The sequence below is a fragment of the Abramis brama genome, assembly GCF_963993115.1.
Source record: "Abramis brama genome assembly, chromosome: 8".
Classification (NCBI taxonomy): domain Eukaryota; kingdom Metazoa; phylum Chordata; class Actinopteri; order Cypriniformes; family Leuciscidae; genus Abramis; species Abramis brama.
In genome coordinates this window covers 9356375-9368336 of record NC_139970.1, presented here as the reverse complement: position 1 = coordinate 9368336, position 11962 = coordinate 9356375, and the positions used below count along the sequence as shown (strand labels likewise).

The following is an 11962-nucleotide window of genomic DNA, read 5'->3' as shown; positions in this document are numbered from 1 at the left end:
AATTGTTTATTATTGGTGTTTTGTCTACTCTTATTTGAGTTTTGCTTTGCATTTAAAATATCAAAAAACAGGTTTTGTAATGTTAGCATGGTATAATGTTAATTAGACCATTTGAACTGAAAGAAAATTGGAATTTGAATAAAAAAAACATTGTAGCAATATAATATCACAATATTTTTCAGAAGATAGTTCAATCTGTAATTGTATCCCTTCCATCAGTAATTTTCTTTCAATTACACCCACGCTCAAAAAATAACTACTGGGTAATTTGTTAGTCAGAGAACACAATGAGTTTTTCTGGCACATGCATTAAGCAGGGAACGCAAATATTTATTTGGATCACTTTAAATAAAACGAGACCGTAATATTGCATCCTATTGTTTTCAATGGCATTTAAGGGTGTTATACGATCTTCGAAACAGTAGGAGGCGCTGTCTCGAAAAACGAGGGGTCTGAGAATGCGGGACTCTGGGTGCGGGACTGTAGATGCAGGCTCCGAGTCTGCAGCTTCATAATGTTGCACTTCCGTGTTGGTTTCAAGAGAGAGACGGGGAGGTTGCCGCTTGTTCAATAGCTGTGTCCCAATGTGAAGGCTGCATCCTTCGAAGGACTGAAGACTTCAAGGATGCAGCCTTTGCGTCCTCCGAAGGACGCACCATGTAGCCTCCGTAGGATTTCCTAATTGCGCAGCCAGGTGTTCCCGATTACCGCTCCAGGCGCCAAGCAACGGTGCGAGAGTATGCTGCCATCCTGACAATTCATTTGATATGCTATGGAGCCAGAATTGGCTATTGTCATTTTTATGTTTTATATTTTACTGGAAGACATGGTATTAAGGATGTTTCAGGTCATACTTTTGGCTTAGCCGAAGATTCAAATGTTCATTTATATCTTACCTTGATGTGATTTTGTAGGCTAGTGTATTCTTTTTATTATGCACATAAATGGACCATGGTAAATATATTTACACAGGTTTTTAACCCCATTTGAATATAAAACCCAGTTGAATATAAAAAGTCCAGTGCGAATGTTACTCCGCTCGTCATCGGCAGCTGTCAGTCACTGTTGCTAGGCGACAAGAACAATCATCCGTAGGCTAGACCGGTCCGAGCGCTTCAGATGCGCCCTTTGAAATGGGACGGAGCTGTAGTTAGCAACAATTTGTTAATATTGTGACAACAGGCCTACATTTTCTTACTTTAATTTTCAATTAACCAGTGGTGGTATGTAAGGAACTACATACTTCGTTAATACTCGAAGTAATTTTCCCCCGCGGGACAGCAACACTACAAAACTGTTATTTTACAACATGATGCATTGTTTTACATTAAACTACACAAAAGTATATAGTTTAAATGTATCAACCTTGAAAATATTCTGAAGTAAAATGCAACATGCAAGTAATAGAAATGCAGAATTCCTTTACTTTTACTCTTGATACCTTAAGTGCTTTAGAGTATGCAAGATAATGAAAAAAAAAAAAAAAAAAATTGCTTAACTAAGGTTTAAAATATATGACTAGTAGTTTTTTGCCAATGTGGTATTAGTGATTATTAAAAGTACTTTAGTGTAATAAAGTATCTCAATATTTATTCCATGAGTCAGCCCTGCAAACCTGTTGGTAGACAACTTAGTGGACAGTGAAAATATGCAGTCAAACACTCTGGAGAGCATCCCAGATGATGTCCCACCAGCAGGAGGCCTTACCAGGGTCTCTATTGTGGAGATCCATCTCGGTCCAGCAGCACACCAGGGTCTCCCACTCAGCTGAATAAAAGTCTACATCATTTTTCTTATTTTATGTACTGTAAATTTAAATGTTTATGTTGAATTTGATATGTTTAATGTATGTTGTAAATAGTTGGGGGGAAAAAAGGTATAGAAGAATTTGTTTCATGTAGAAATTATGACTATCATTACAAAAATAAACAATGTCCAGAGCAATGAATTCTCTTTTATTTACACATTTAAAGTTGCATAAAAATAAATAAATGTACAGATTTTTTTATATTTTTCCTTTTAAAAAATATAGGTGAAAAAAAGTTAAACAAGAATATATATATATATATATTTCTCAATAATTCTTTCAAGAAGAGAAAACAGCCTGTCCATCCTCTCCCTACTCTCCAGTGCTCTCCTCGCCTCTGCAGTCCCATGTCTTCTCTAATCAAGTCCAAAAACTCATCCTCTCTGTCTCGCCTTCTTCGTGGTGCTGGTGCGGGTGCTGGTGCTGGTCCTGCCTCCTCCTCTTCTTGGGCACCCACTGCTGAACTCGGCCCTGATCTGTCCTCAGGGATTGAGGCCATGAGGACAGGGGGTTGGTGCAATGCCTCTGTCCCAACACCTCATCCATGAGGACAAACCAGGGCCAAGTTTCAGCAGTGGGTTTCCCACTCACACCCTCTCCTGTCCCAGGACACGTGCAATCTAAGGCAGAGCAAATTAACCATGGCTTGTTAACAACAACAGGACAATACAACAGCACAATACATTTCAGCAAAGATGTGTGTATTAATTTCTTATATATATATATATATATATATATATATATATATATATATATATATATATATAATTATATACCCATATAAAAATGGGTCTGGGGAATGTAACTCCCATACAGGCACAAAATAATATATATATATAAATATTATTTTGTGCCTGTATGGGAGTTACATACCCCAGACCCATTTTTCCCTGAATTGTTCTAAAAAAGCAGAAAAGGGTACTTAACACAGGGGTGCAATCTTAAGTGCATTGTGAACACTGCAAAATATGACACATCAAGACCAATTTAGACCAACATTAAAAACCAAATTTGGGGGTTGGTTGTTTTAGGCTTTAGGGTGAGTGATATTTCTTATAATACACAAGTGAGATAGACAAGTGCAAATATTACAAATAGGTCGTTAAACTAATAACTTTATTACCACACGTTTTGCCTAAAACAACCTGACAAATGAAGCCATGCAATGATGACGAAGGAGTTAAGATGAAGTTTATAATAAACTTTAACTGTGGTTTCGCTAGCTATTTGAGTAAATGAAAACATAACAGGCTACTTACATTTAAATGTGAATTTGCTGTCCACCACCGATCTCTCGGCCGCCGGCCTGTCGTCAACGGCGCGCAATGACTTATGGGGTAGGATAGGGTAGGATAGGCCGCTAAGTGTCCATTTATGTATCCTTCTTTTCACGGGGAAACGAAGGGCGCATTTGGCGTCGCTTTTGAATCAGGGTAGCCTTCGTCGCGGCGCGATGACGCAACCGTCCTTCGAACACGGCCTTCGGAGGATGCAGAATTGAATTGGGACAGCCTTCATCGAGCCGCGGTGACGCAATCGGCCTTCAAATACGGCCTTCGAAGGACGCAGCCTTCACTTTGGGACACAGCTAGTAACTGCCTCATTCTGAATAAATCAGCCGTTTGAACGAATCGTTTGAATGAATGACTCAATGACTCGCTCATTAAGACGGTCGCCTGCCGCCTCCTACTGGCGGTTTAGTTTCAAAGTAGGCTATCATTCTTTTCAACATTCCTTATTTGTATTTTTAAAAAATATTTAAAATAATCTCATTTAATACGGTTATAATTTTTCAATGTAAATTTTTTTATTTGATTGGTAACAGCATAGTGTCTTATTATTTTAATTGAATTGATCAAATTTAAGAATTTGAAGAGCATACATTTAATACAATTAGGGGGGAAATGCCCTTTATAAAGGTACAAAAAATGTAAAAAAAGGAAAAGTAATTTTGCCAAAAGAAGAACTTTTATTTTAAAGAAATGTTCATTTTTTAAATCAGCCTACTTCAGTGTGATATGTTACCATACCATCATGCTTAACACTGAGAATTTGAATAATTGTAATGTGATGATCAGATGCAGATATCTAAATCAAAGGATATGGGCGGTTTGCGGGTGGATTATTTATTTTTAACAGTGGGTTTTGGTGACTCAAAGTGCACCAGATAAATGAATTATCTTTAAAATGTACAAAATTTTCTTCCGGGGGGGGCATGCCCCCGGACCCCCCTACAGATATCAAGCTCCACCCACAAAAATACAGTGGGAAACACATTAGGCTATATGATGATCGACAAAAAATACTAATTTAATTACCTTATTATTATAATACATTATTAGGATTTTACCACCTCCACCTCATTTTGAGCCAGGAAAAACCCTGTGTATATATATATGAATAAATCCCATTCGAGAGGCGGCCAAAATCAGAATTTAAAATGGACTGAATAAGCTCTCTACGAACTTGACGAGCGATGCCGCGCTGACGGACCATAAGAAAGAGTGACTGACGTGCACATAAATCACTGTCACACACACACTAAAAAGAGGAATAAAAATTGGAATAACTATATTATAATAATTAAAATAGCTGCACATTGGCATGGTTTTATTTCAGTTAGCCTAATAGCTGGTTTGATTTGCATTGAGAGATGATCTTATGGAAAGTACCCCATGCCAATCTCTAGGTGTGGTGAAGGGTGTGTGATGATGTGCGGCTATTTTAATTCCAAAGGCCAAGGGAACTTTATCAGGATGCATATTAAGTCAAGTCAAGTCAAGTTTATTTATATAGCGCTTTTCACAATACAGATTGTATCAAAGCAGCTTCACAGTATTAAATTAAAATAATACATCAATGTTTGTTTCTAGTGGAAAACGTCCACGTTTGGTAATGCTGATCAATAGTATTGTTGATTGATTAATTAAATTAAATATCCCCAAATATCCCCAACTGAGCAAGCCAAAGGCAACAGTGGCAAGGAACCGAAAAACTCCATCAGGTGACCTAATGGAGAAAAAAAAACCTTGGGAGAACCCAGGCTCAGTCGGGGGCCAGTTCTCCTCTGGCGTTTATGAACTAGAGGTCGGATTTAACTGTAAGATTAAAAATATTACATGAATGCCTGGCTGAAGAGATGCGTCTTTAATCTAGTTTTAAACTGGGAGAGCGAGTCTGAGCAACAAACAGTATCAGGAAGGCTATTCCAGAGTTTTGGAGCTAAATGTGAAAATGCTCTCCCTCCTTTGGTGGATCTGGATATCCTAGGTATGACCAAAAGCCTCGAATTTAGTGATCTTAAAGAGCGCGATGGATTATAGGGCGATAGAAGGTCCGTTAAATAGACTGGAGCTAAGGCGTTTAGGGCTTTATAAGTCAGTAGCAATACCTTGTAATTAATACGGAACTTTATAGGTAGCCAATGTAGTGATGATAAAATTGGTGTTATATGATCATATTTTCTTGATCTAGTAAGAACTCTAGCGGTGGCATTTTGGACTAACTGTAGCTTGTTTATTAAGGATGCAGGACAACCAGCTAATAAAGCATTACAGTAATCTAGTCTTGAGGTCATGAATGTGTAGTGGGATTGCCCCTTTAAGGATAGTTGCATGGCCCCTTTAAAAATGGTGCCCAGATTGCCTAAAGTGGGTGGGTACATCAGGTAATTATGTAGCTATATAAACACAGGTGAGATTTGGTTTCTTCATGACCATATGTTGATGTGGCTTGCTGGTGTAGGTCTTGCATCTCCTTCACTCCTCAAGAAAGGTATGTTCTGTTAAATTGAAGGAACAAAGATGGGAGGGAAATATAAATTTAGAATATGGGTGTTTGTGGGGATTTCATTTAATTCACGTCTTTGATTAATTTGTTTGTTTGGTATAATTTTAGAGTAGTTGGGTGTGTCCAGGCATTGTTAGTGAGCATGTGAGTGTCCTGCACAGGAAAGGTAACTTTATTTTTCCCTTACCCTATTTGTGTGATTTAAATGTGAGTGGGGAGGGAGAAAAGACCAAACAAAAATATTTATTTGTCTTGCAGAAGTTGCCAGCTGCTGCTTTGCTGCTGTTTAAATAGCGTGTCCAGTTTTGGGACGCGGGATTTGCATTTGTGCAAGTGTTGGTACAGAATGTCTTCAGTTGCTCGTGCCTGTGCCGCGCTCACGTGGTTGTATTGAACACATGAGTGAGCATCGTCAGTTCGCTATTACCTATACCACGCCGCGTGGTTTCATTGAACGTCTTCAGCCGTTATTCCCATTTCAACTCTCGAGATTGCATGGAAGATCCTCGTCTACACAACGTTCACGTTGTAACGTGCGGTACATCCGTGGCCTTGTTTCTGGCGCCACTTGGTTTTCGCTGGTGAAAGTACAGTGGGTTGTATCAATGCATTGTCTGTGTATTTCGTGTAAGTGTGTAATGTTTAATTGAAATTGTTGTTCCTTTTGGTGTGTTTTCATTTCTTCATTTTATTATTATGATTTTTGTTATTGGGTTTTGATTATTACCCAACTTATTTAATTTGTTTATTTTGTTTGTATGTTTGTCTTATTGCTTGTTTTTTTTTTTTTTGTGTGTGTGCTTGACCAGCGTATGGCCCCCTGCAGATTGACCAGAACAAAGCCCATTGGGCTGACTTATTAAAGTGTCTTTTTATCATGAATGTTGAGCTCAGCTGTTTTAGTGTTTAATTGATAGATAAAATTGTAGACTGTGGTATTGTCTCTGCTTGTCCTTTTCATTTGAAAGCCTGTTATTGAGGAGACTTGAAAATTTGGTGTCTTATTAGTGAGCTGATACCCTCATTCGGTCACAAATGCATGAACTAACTTTTCTGCATCAGAAACTGATAGCATGTTACGTAGCTTAGCAATGTTTCTAAGGTGGAAAAAGGCAGTTCTTGTAACATATGAAATATGATTTTCAAAAGACAGGCTGCAGTCTAGTATAACACCCAGGTCTTTTACTGTAGAGGATAAAGTAACAGGACATCCCCTATGTTAAAGTTGTATTGTGAGAGGTTCTGTGGGCGGTTTTTTGAACCGATGATTAGTACGTCTGTCTTGTCTGGATTTAATAAAAGAAAATTGCGCGTCATCCAATCTTTTATATCTTTAACACACTCTGTCAATTTGGATAATTTAGCGTTTTCATCTGGCCGTGATGAAATATAGATTTGAGTGTCATCCATATCCTGGATCCATGAAGTAACTGGCCTTTAAAAATAAAAATCTGCCTGCCTCTATGGGAATTTAACATAGGGGTGTCCTGACTTATGCACCCTGTATTTTAAGGAAGAACATTTATTTATTTACAATACATTATTCATTGACAAAGAAAATTGGTGTCCTTAAAGGTTGGATTTTTCCTCATTTTTTAAATTAGGGCATTAAGATCAATTTCCAAAAGATGAAATTTTATTCCTCTTTTTAGGCAACTTTAGCATGTGTGTCCATACTTATTCACATCACTGTGTTTATATATATGTAATATATATATATATATATATATATATATATATATATATATATATATATATATATATATATATATATATATATATATAGTATTTTTGAGACATGGATTACACTTCACAATATGCATTTTGTTGAGCAGGTTTGTGCTATTTCTCGTCTAAGCAAGCATACGATTTTCTCTTGGTGGACAATAAAACACCCGAGCCATATCTAGATCAGAATATCCCAGAGAGAAGTGGGATCTTTAGTCTTGGGCCGATAAGCAACCTTCCAGAATGGTTGAATGGTTTAAACTCACTGCTTACTGCACTGGATCCATTTCTCTCCATCTTGACCACAGTTGCCCTTCTCTGAGCCCTCTGTGTTCAGCTTCTCATAGCAGAACTTCTCAGAACTCGCAGCCTCTGTACGAAAACAAAGAAAAAGGAGAGAAACAAGGGAAAAAAGAAAATAAACTTTAGTACAGATAAGCTAGTTTGACTAATGGTAGTTTAGGTCTACTCTACTGTAGCCACCATATAAGTCATTAGTCGACTAATTGCGCTTTATATTAATAAGCCATAAATCATAATAATGTTCCTTTAATTGTCTATATAAAATACACTCTGTATAGCCTAATCAGCGCACAAATTCAGACATAAAGCTTGTCACAGCGCACCGGTAAAAGTAATGATTATGAATGTGTTGTGAAAAAAATCAGAATGAGACTGTTTAACATTTTAATAATTGTTTTCTGTGTTTCCGGCTGCAGAGATTAAGTCAACAATGCTGACTCGTCATCTCCGCAGAAGTGGACGCTGAGGATACACTGAGTTTCGGTTCATTTATGTCATGCGCTCAAGTTCACGAGACCGTATCGACAGAGAGCGCCATTATTTTACAAAAGCACAACATTTTGTTGTTATTGTGAGTTTACAAAAATAAAAGTAGACCCTTTACAGTTTGCATTACTCTTAGGGACCGTTCGGTATTTATGGAAGGGGCCACCGGAGGAAAATAGGGGAGGGTCATGTCTTTTTATTCTTTGTTGAGGGGAGGGTCATCCAACTTTTTTTAGTCTAGGGGGAGGGTCACCCAACTTTTATATTCATTAAAACAGCAACATTTCAAAGTGGCTTGTTTGGTGCTATTTTTTTTCCATTTATTCCATGTTGATCTCGCGTTACCAGCCCCCCTTCGATATCAGATGTGTCTGACCCAACAAAAATCCAGTTTGGCGCTGTTTGACAGTGCGCGCGCACTTCAGTTCGCGCTTAGAAAAAGTGCATCATGTCAGAACAGAATGCCAAAGAAATGTTTACCCGGCAAAGCTTTAAAGCACGAGCAAATAATGAACTTTTGTTAAGTGCACAGTGTCCTGTGAGTGTAACTCTACCGCTGCATTAACATGTGATGTGAACGTACGTCGAATTTAACAGTATTGAGACTGAGGCGCCAGATCTGCAGCTGATAGAATGTGTGCACTCTAAAAAATGCTGGGTTAAAAACAACCCAATTTGGGTTATTTTGGCAACCCAGCGCTGGGTCAAAAAGGGACGTACCCAGCGCTGGGTTGTTTTAACCCAACTAATTGGGTTAAATGTTTGACCCAGCATGCTGGGTTGAACATTTAACCCAATTATGGGTTAAAAATTACTACAGTGCTGGGTTAATGTAACCCAAAATGGGTTGGAAATTTAAACTAGAAATTTTAGTAATCAAAATGACTAAAATAACATCTACAGCAATACAGACTTCAGTAAGGCAAGGCAAGTTTATTTATATAGCACATTTCATACACAATGGCAATTCAAAGTGCTTTACATAGAAGAAATTAAAATAATAAAAAGAAATAAGAATAATTAAAACAGTTTAGAAAAATAAAATACAGTACAGTACAAACAGTCGGACGAACATTGGCACAGTGCTCATTCAGTAATCAAAATATGAACATTTATTTTTGTTTTATCAAGTAAAATTGTCCATTTGTGAATACATTTTTTTTTTAATTTCCCTGAAAATTGAAAATGCATGAAACCATATCAGAAAGACTTGAAATAACTTCTTGAAGAAAATATGAAGTGAAATCTAAAAACATTTCACAACATTTACATCAAGATCTTGAGCATAAGATATCATGTGAGAGAAATACTCAGTAAGAATCAATTGTAGTGTAATTGTACTGTAGAAGAAAAGTACTTGTATTTAGAAGTAATAGTAAATATAAAAGAACAACAGCATAAAAGAGGCAAGGTCGCAGACAGTAATAACCTGTTTGTCAGCAAAAATGAGTCAGAAAAATGAACCTTTTGAAGAAAATATGAATTTGAAATCTTAAAACATTTCAAAGCATTTACATCAACATCTTGAGCATAACATATAATGTGAGATAAATACTCACAGTAATAATCAATTGTAGTGTAATTGTACTGTAGAAGAAAAGTACAAGTATTTAGAAGTAACAGTTTAGAAGTAATAGTAGTAAATATAAAAAGAACAGCATAAAAGAGGCAAGGTCACAGACAGTAATAACAAAAACTACTGTTTGTCAGCAAAAATGAATGCTCGCAAAACTCTCATTGTTGGTGTTTCATCCCCAGAAAGTCCATACACCACAGTCTGTAAAAACTGCCACACTGTGGAACACTGTTTCAGGTAGTCTGTGTCAAACACGTAGAACGCCTTACTGCAGCAAGCAATGTATTTTGCGCGAGTGCCTCTCCGTTTATAATGGCAAAGGCTTGAAAGCACTGGTTGTCTCCAAGCATGAGAACATGTGGAAATTCAGAGTCTTTTGAGTGCAGGTACTCAGCCATATTGGTCCCAATCTGACAAAAAAAAAAAAGAAGAGGGAAAAACAAGAATTGGCATCAATTTAGAATGCAAAAACTTAAAACTAATGTAAATACCTTTAGGAACAGTAAAGGCTATGACACACCAAGCCAACCATCGGCCAATGTTAGCACTAGTCGGACCCCAGTTGGCAGGGGTTGGCCATAGCCTTTGCAGTGTTCCAACTTTTTGGCCCAGATGCAAATGACTCATGGCAACAACACAGTTAACGTTTGATGTCACAAGTTTTTTTTTTTTATGTCGGCTTGTTGTGTTATGGCCTTAAAGGATTAGTTCACCCAAAAATAAATACTTAAATTAAATTAAATCTGTTCATCATATAAAGCGATCAAGTCTCTTCAGACAATTTGGAATACATTAGATTCATATGAATTAGTTTTACAATCTTTTTATTAACTTTTTGTAGCATCAAAGTGGTAATTGCATAGACTGTCAATAGTTGGACAGAAAGCTCTCATATTTCATTAGAAATATCGTCATTCCATTCCGAAGATGAACAAAAGTTTTAAAGGTTTGGAAAGACAGGAAGGTTTGTAATTGATGACAGAATTTTCATTTTTGGGTGACACTACTCAGTGCATTTTTTCACTCAAAAATTAAATTAAAAACTTTACTAGATTTGTGATGTTGATAATTGTTAAAATGTGTCAGTCTGTGAAAAGGGTCCATACAATATATTGTAAATACTTAAATCATGTAGTTTTAGCAATGGCTGTTAACTTACCGGCTGTATGTCTATGAAGGCCTTCCGGGTTTCAATGAAAGTTGGTTTAAACGTTTTCCTTCCAATCTTGTACACTGATGTTGAAAGGACTACGGGAAGTACTTGCAAGGCGACATCACTCTGCATCTCTTTAGAATACAATGAAAAAATGTTCACAAAAATCACTCAAAATTTTAAAAAAAAGTCTTCATAAAACTGCAATAAAATTTGACTGCAATAAATCTGGATGTATGACATTCATTTATTAAATTGTGTTACAACGAAATAGTTAACAAAATGAAAATGGTCCTGACTAACAGTAATTGTAAAAAGGGAAAATCTCTCCTTTTTTAGAATGACATGAGAGATAGTAATTAATTTTTAGACTGAATTATTCATTTGTAACAGTGTTCTTAATACCCATTACCTGCTGACATCAATTCTACACTGGAAAGTAGATCAAGACATTGTTTCTCTCTGCTGGCAAACTGCAGAATCTTATCCTTAAACACAGGTACCCAATTTTTGGTGAGTTTTGAAGCGGAGTCTGGATTCAAAATTAAGAAATCCTGGGATATCTAAAAAATACAAAACAAAGGCCAACATGGCAAACAAAGTTGTAAAACAAAAAAGAAAATACTGAGCCAATGTTTTTATTTGTTAAATTTGAGTGAAGATTCAAACCTTTTCTAAAAATACGCTTGTTTTAACAGCAGATTTGATAAATTCAACAGAAAAGTCAATTTGTAATTTCTACACAAATTTTTCAGTTTTAAAGTGTGCAAGTGGCTTACGATTACAATGAACCTTGTGAAATATTACTACATACCTTCAAATGTGGGAATTAACTCTTCAAGATTCCATTCTCTTAGTTTAGTTTTCACATATTCGTCCATCTAAGATAAAATAACAGATAAAATACATTTTATGACTAAATTATGTACATCCCAATTACAGAGTGGCAAGGCAAAATTGGCAGTCATTAACATTATTGAACTAGGCAACTGTAGTCAGGTTTATAGAACTGAAAACATGTAAAACGTCTCATTGCTCTTTAATAATAGTGAAATCAGGGTCGATGATATCAAATATAACTTACAAGGCTTAACAGAATTGAAATTAGAAGTGGGAAAAT

General features: G+C 36.5%; 1 long non-coding RNA gene across 1 annotated transcript; it reads right to left on the bottom strand.

The window, feature by feature from the left end:
- Positions 1–9022: 9022 nt before the first annotated feature.
- Positions 9023–11337, bottom strand: LOC311088887. Its single transcript, XR_014607576.1, has 3 exons — positions 11255–11337; positions 10849–10976; positions 9023–10099 (listed from the first exon to the last, which is right to left on the bottom strand). It is a non-coding gene; the product is annotated as an uncharacterized lncRNA (long non-coding RNA).
- Positions 11338–11962: the final 625 nt, after the last annotated feature.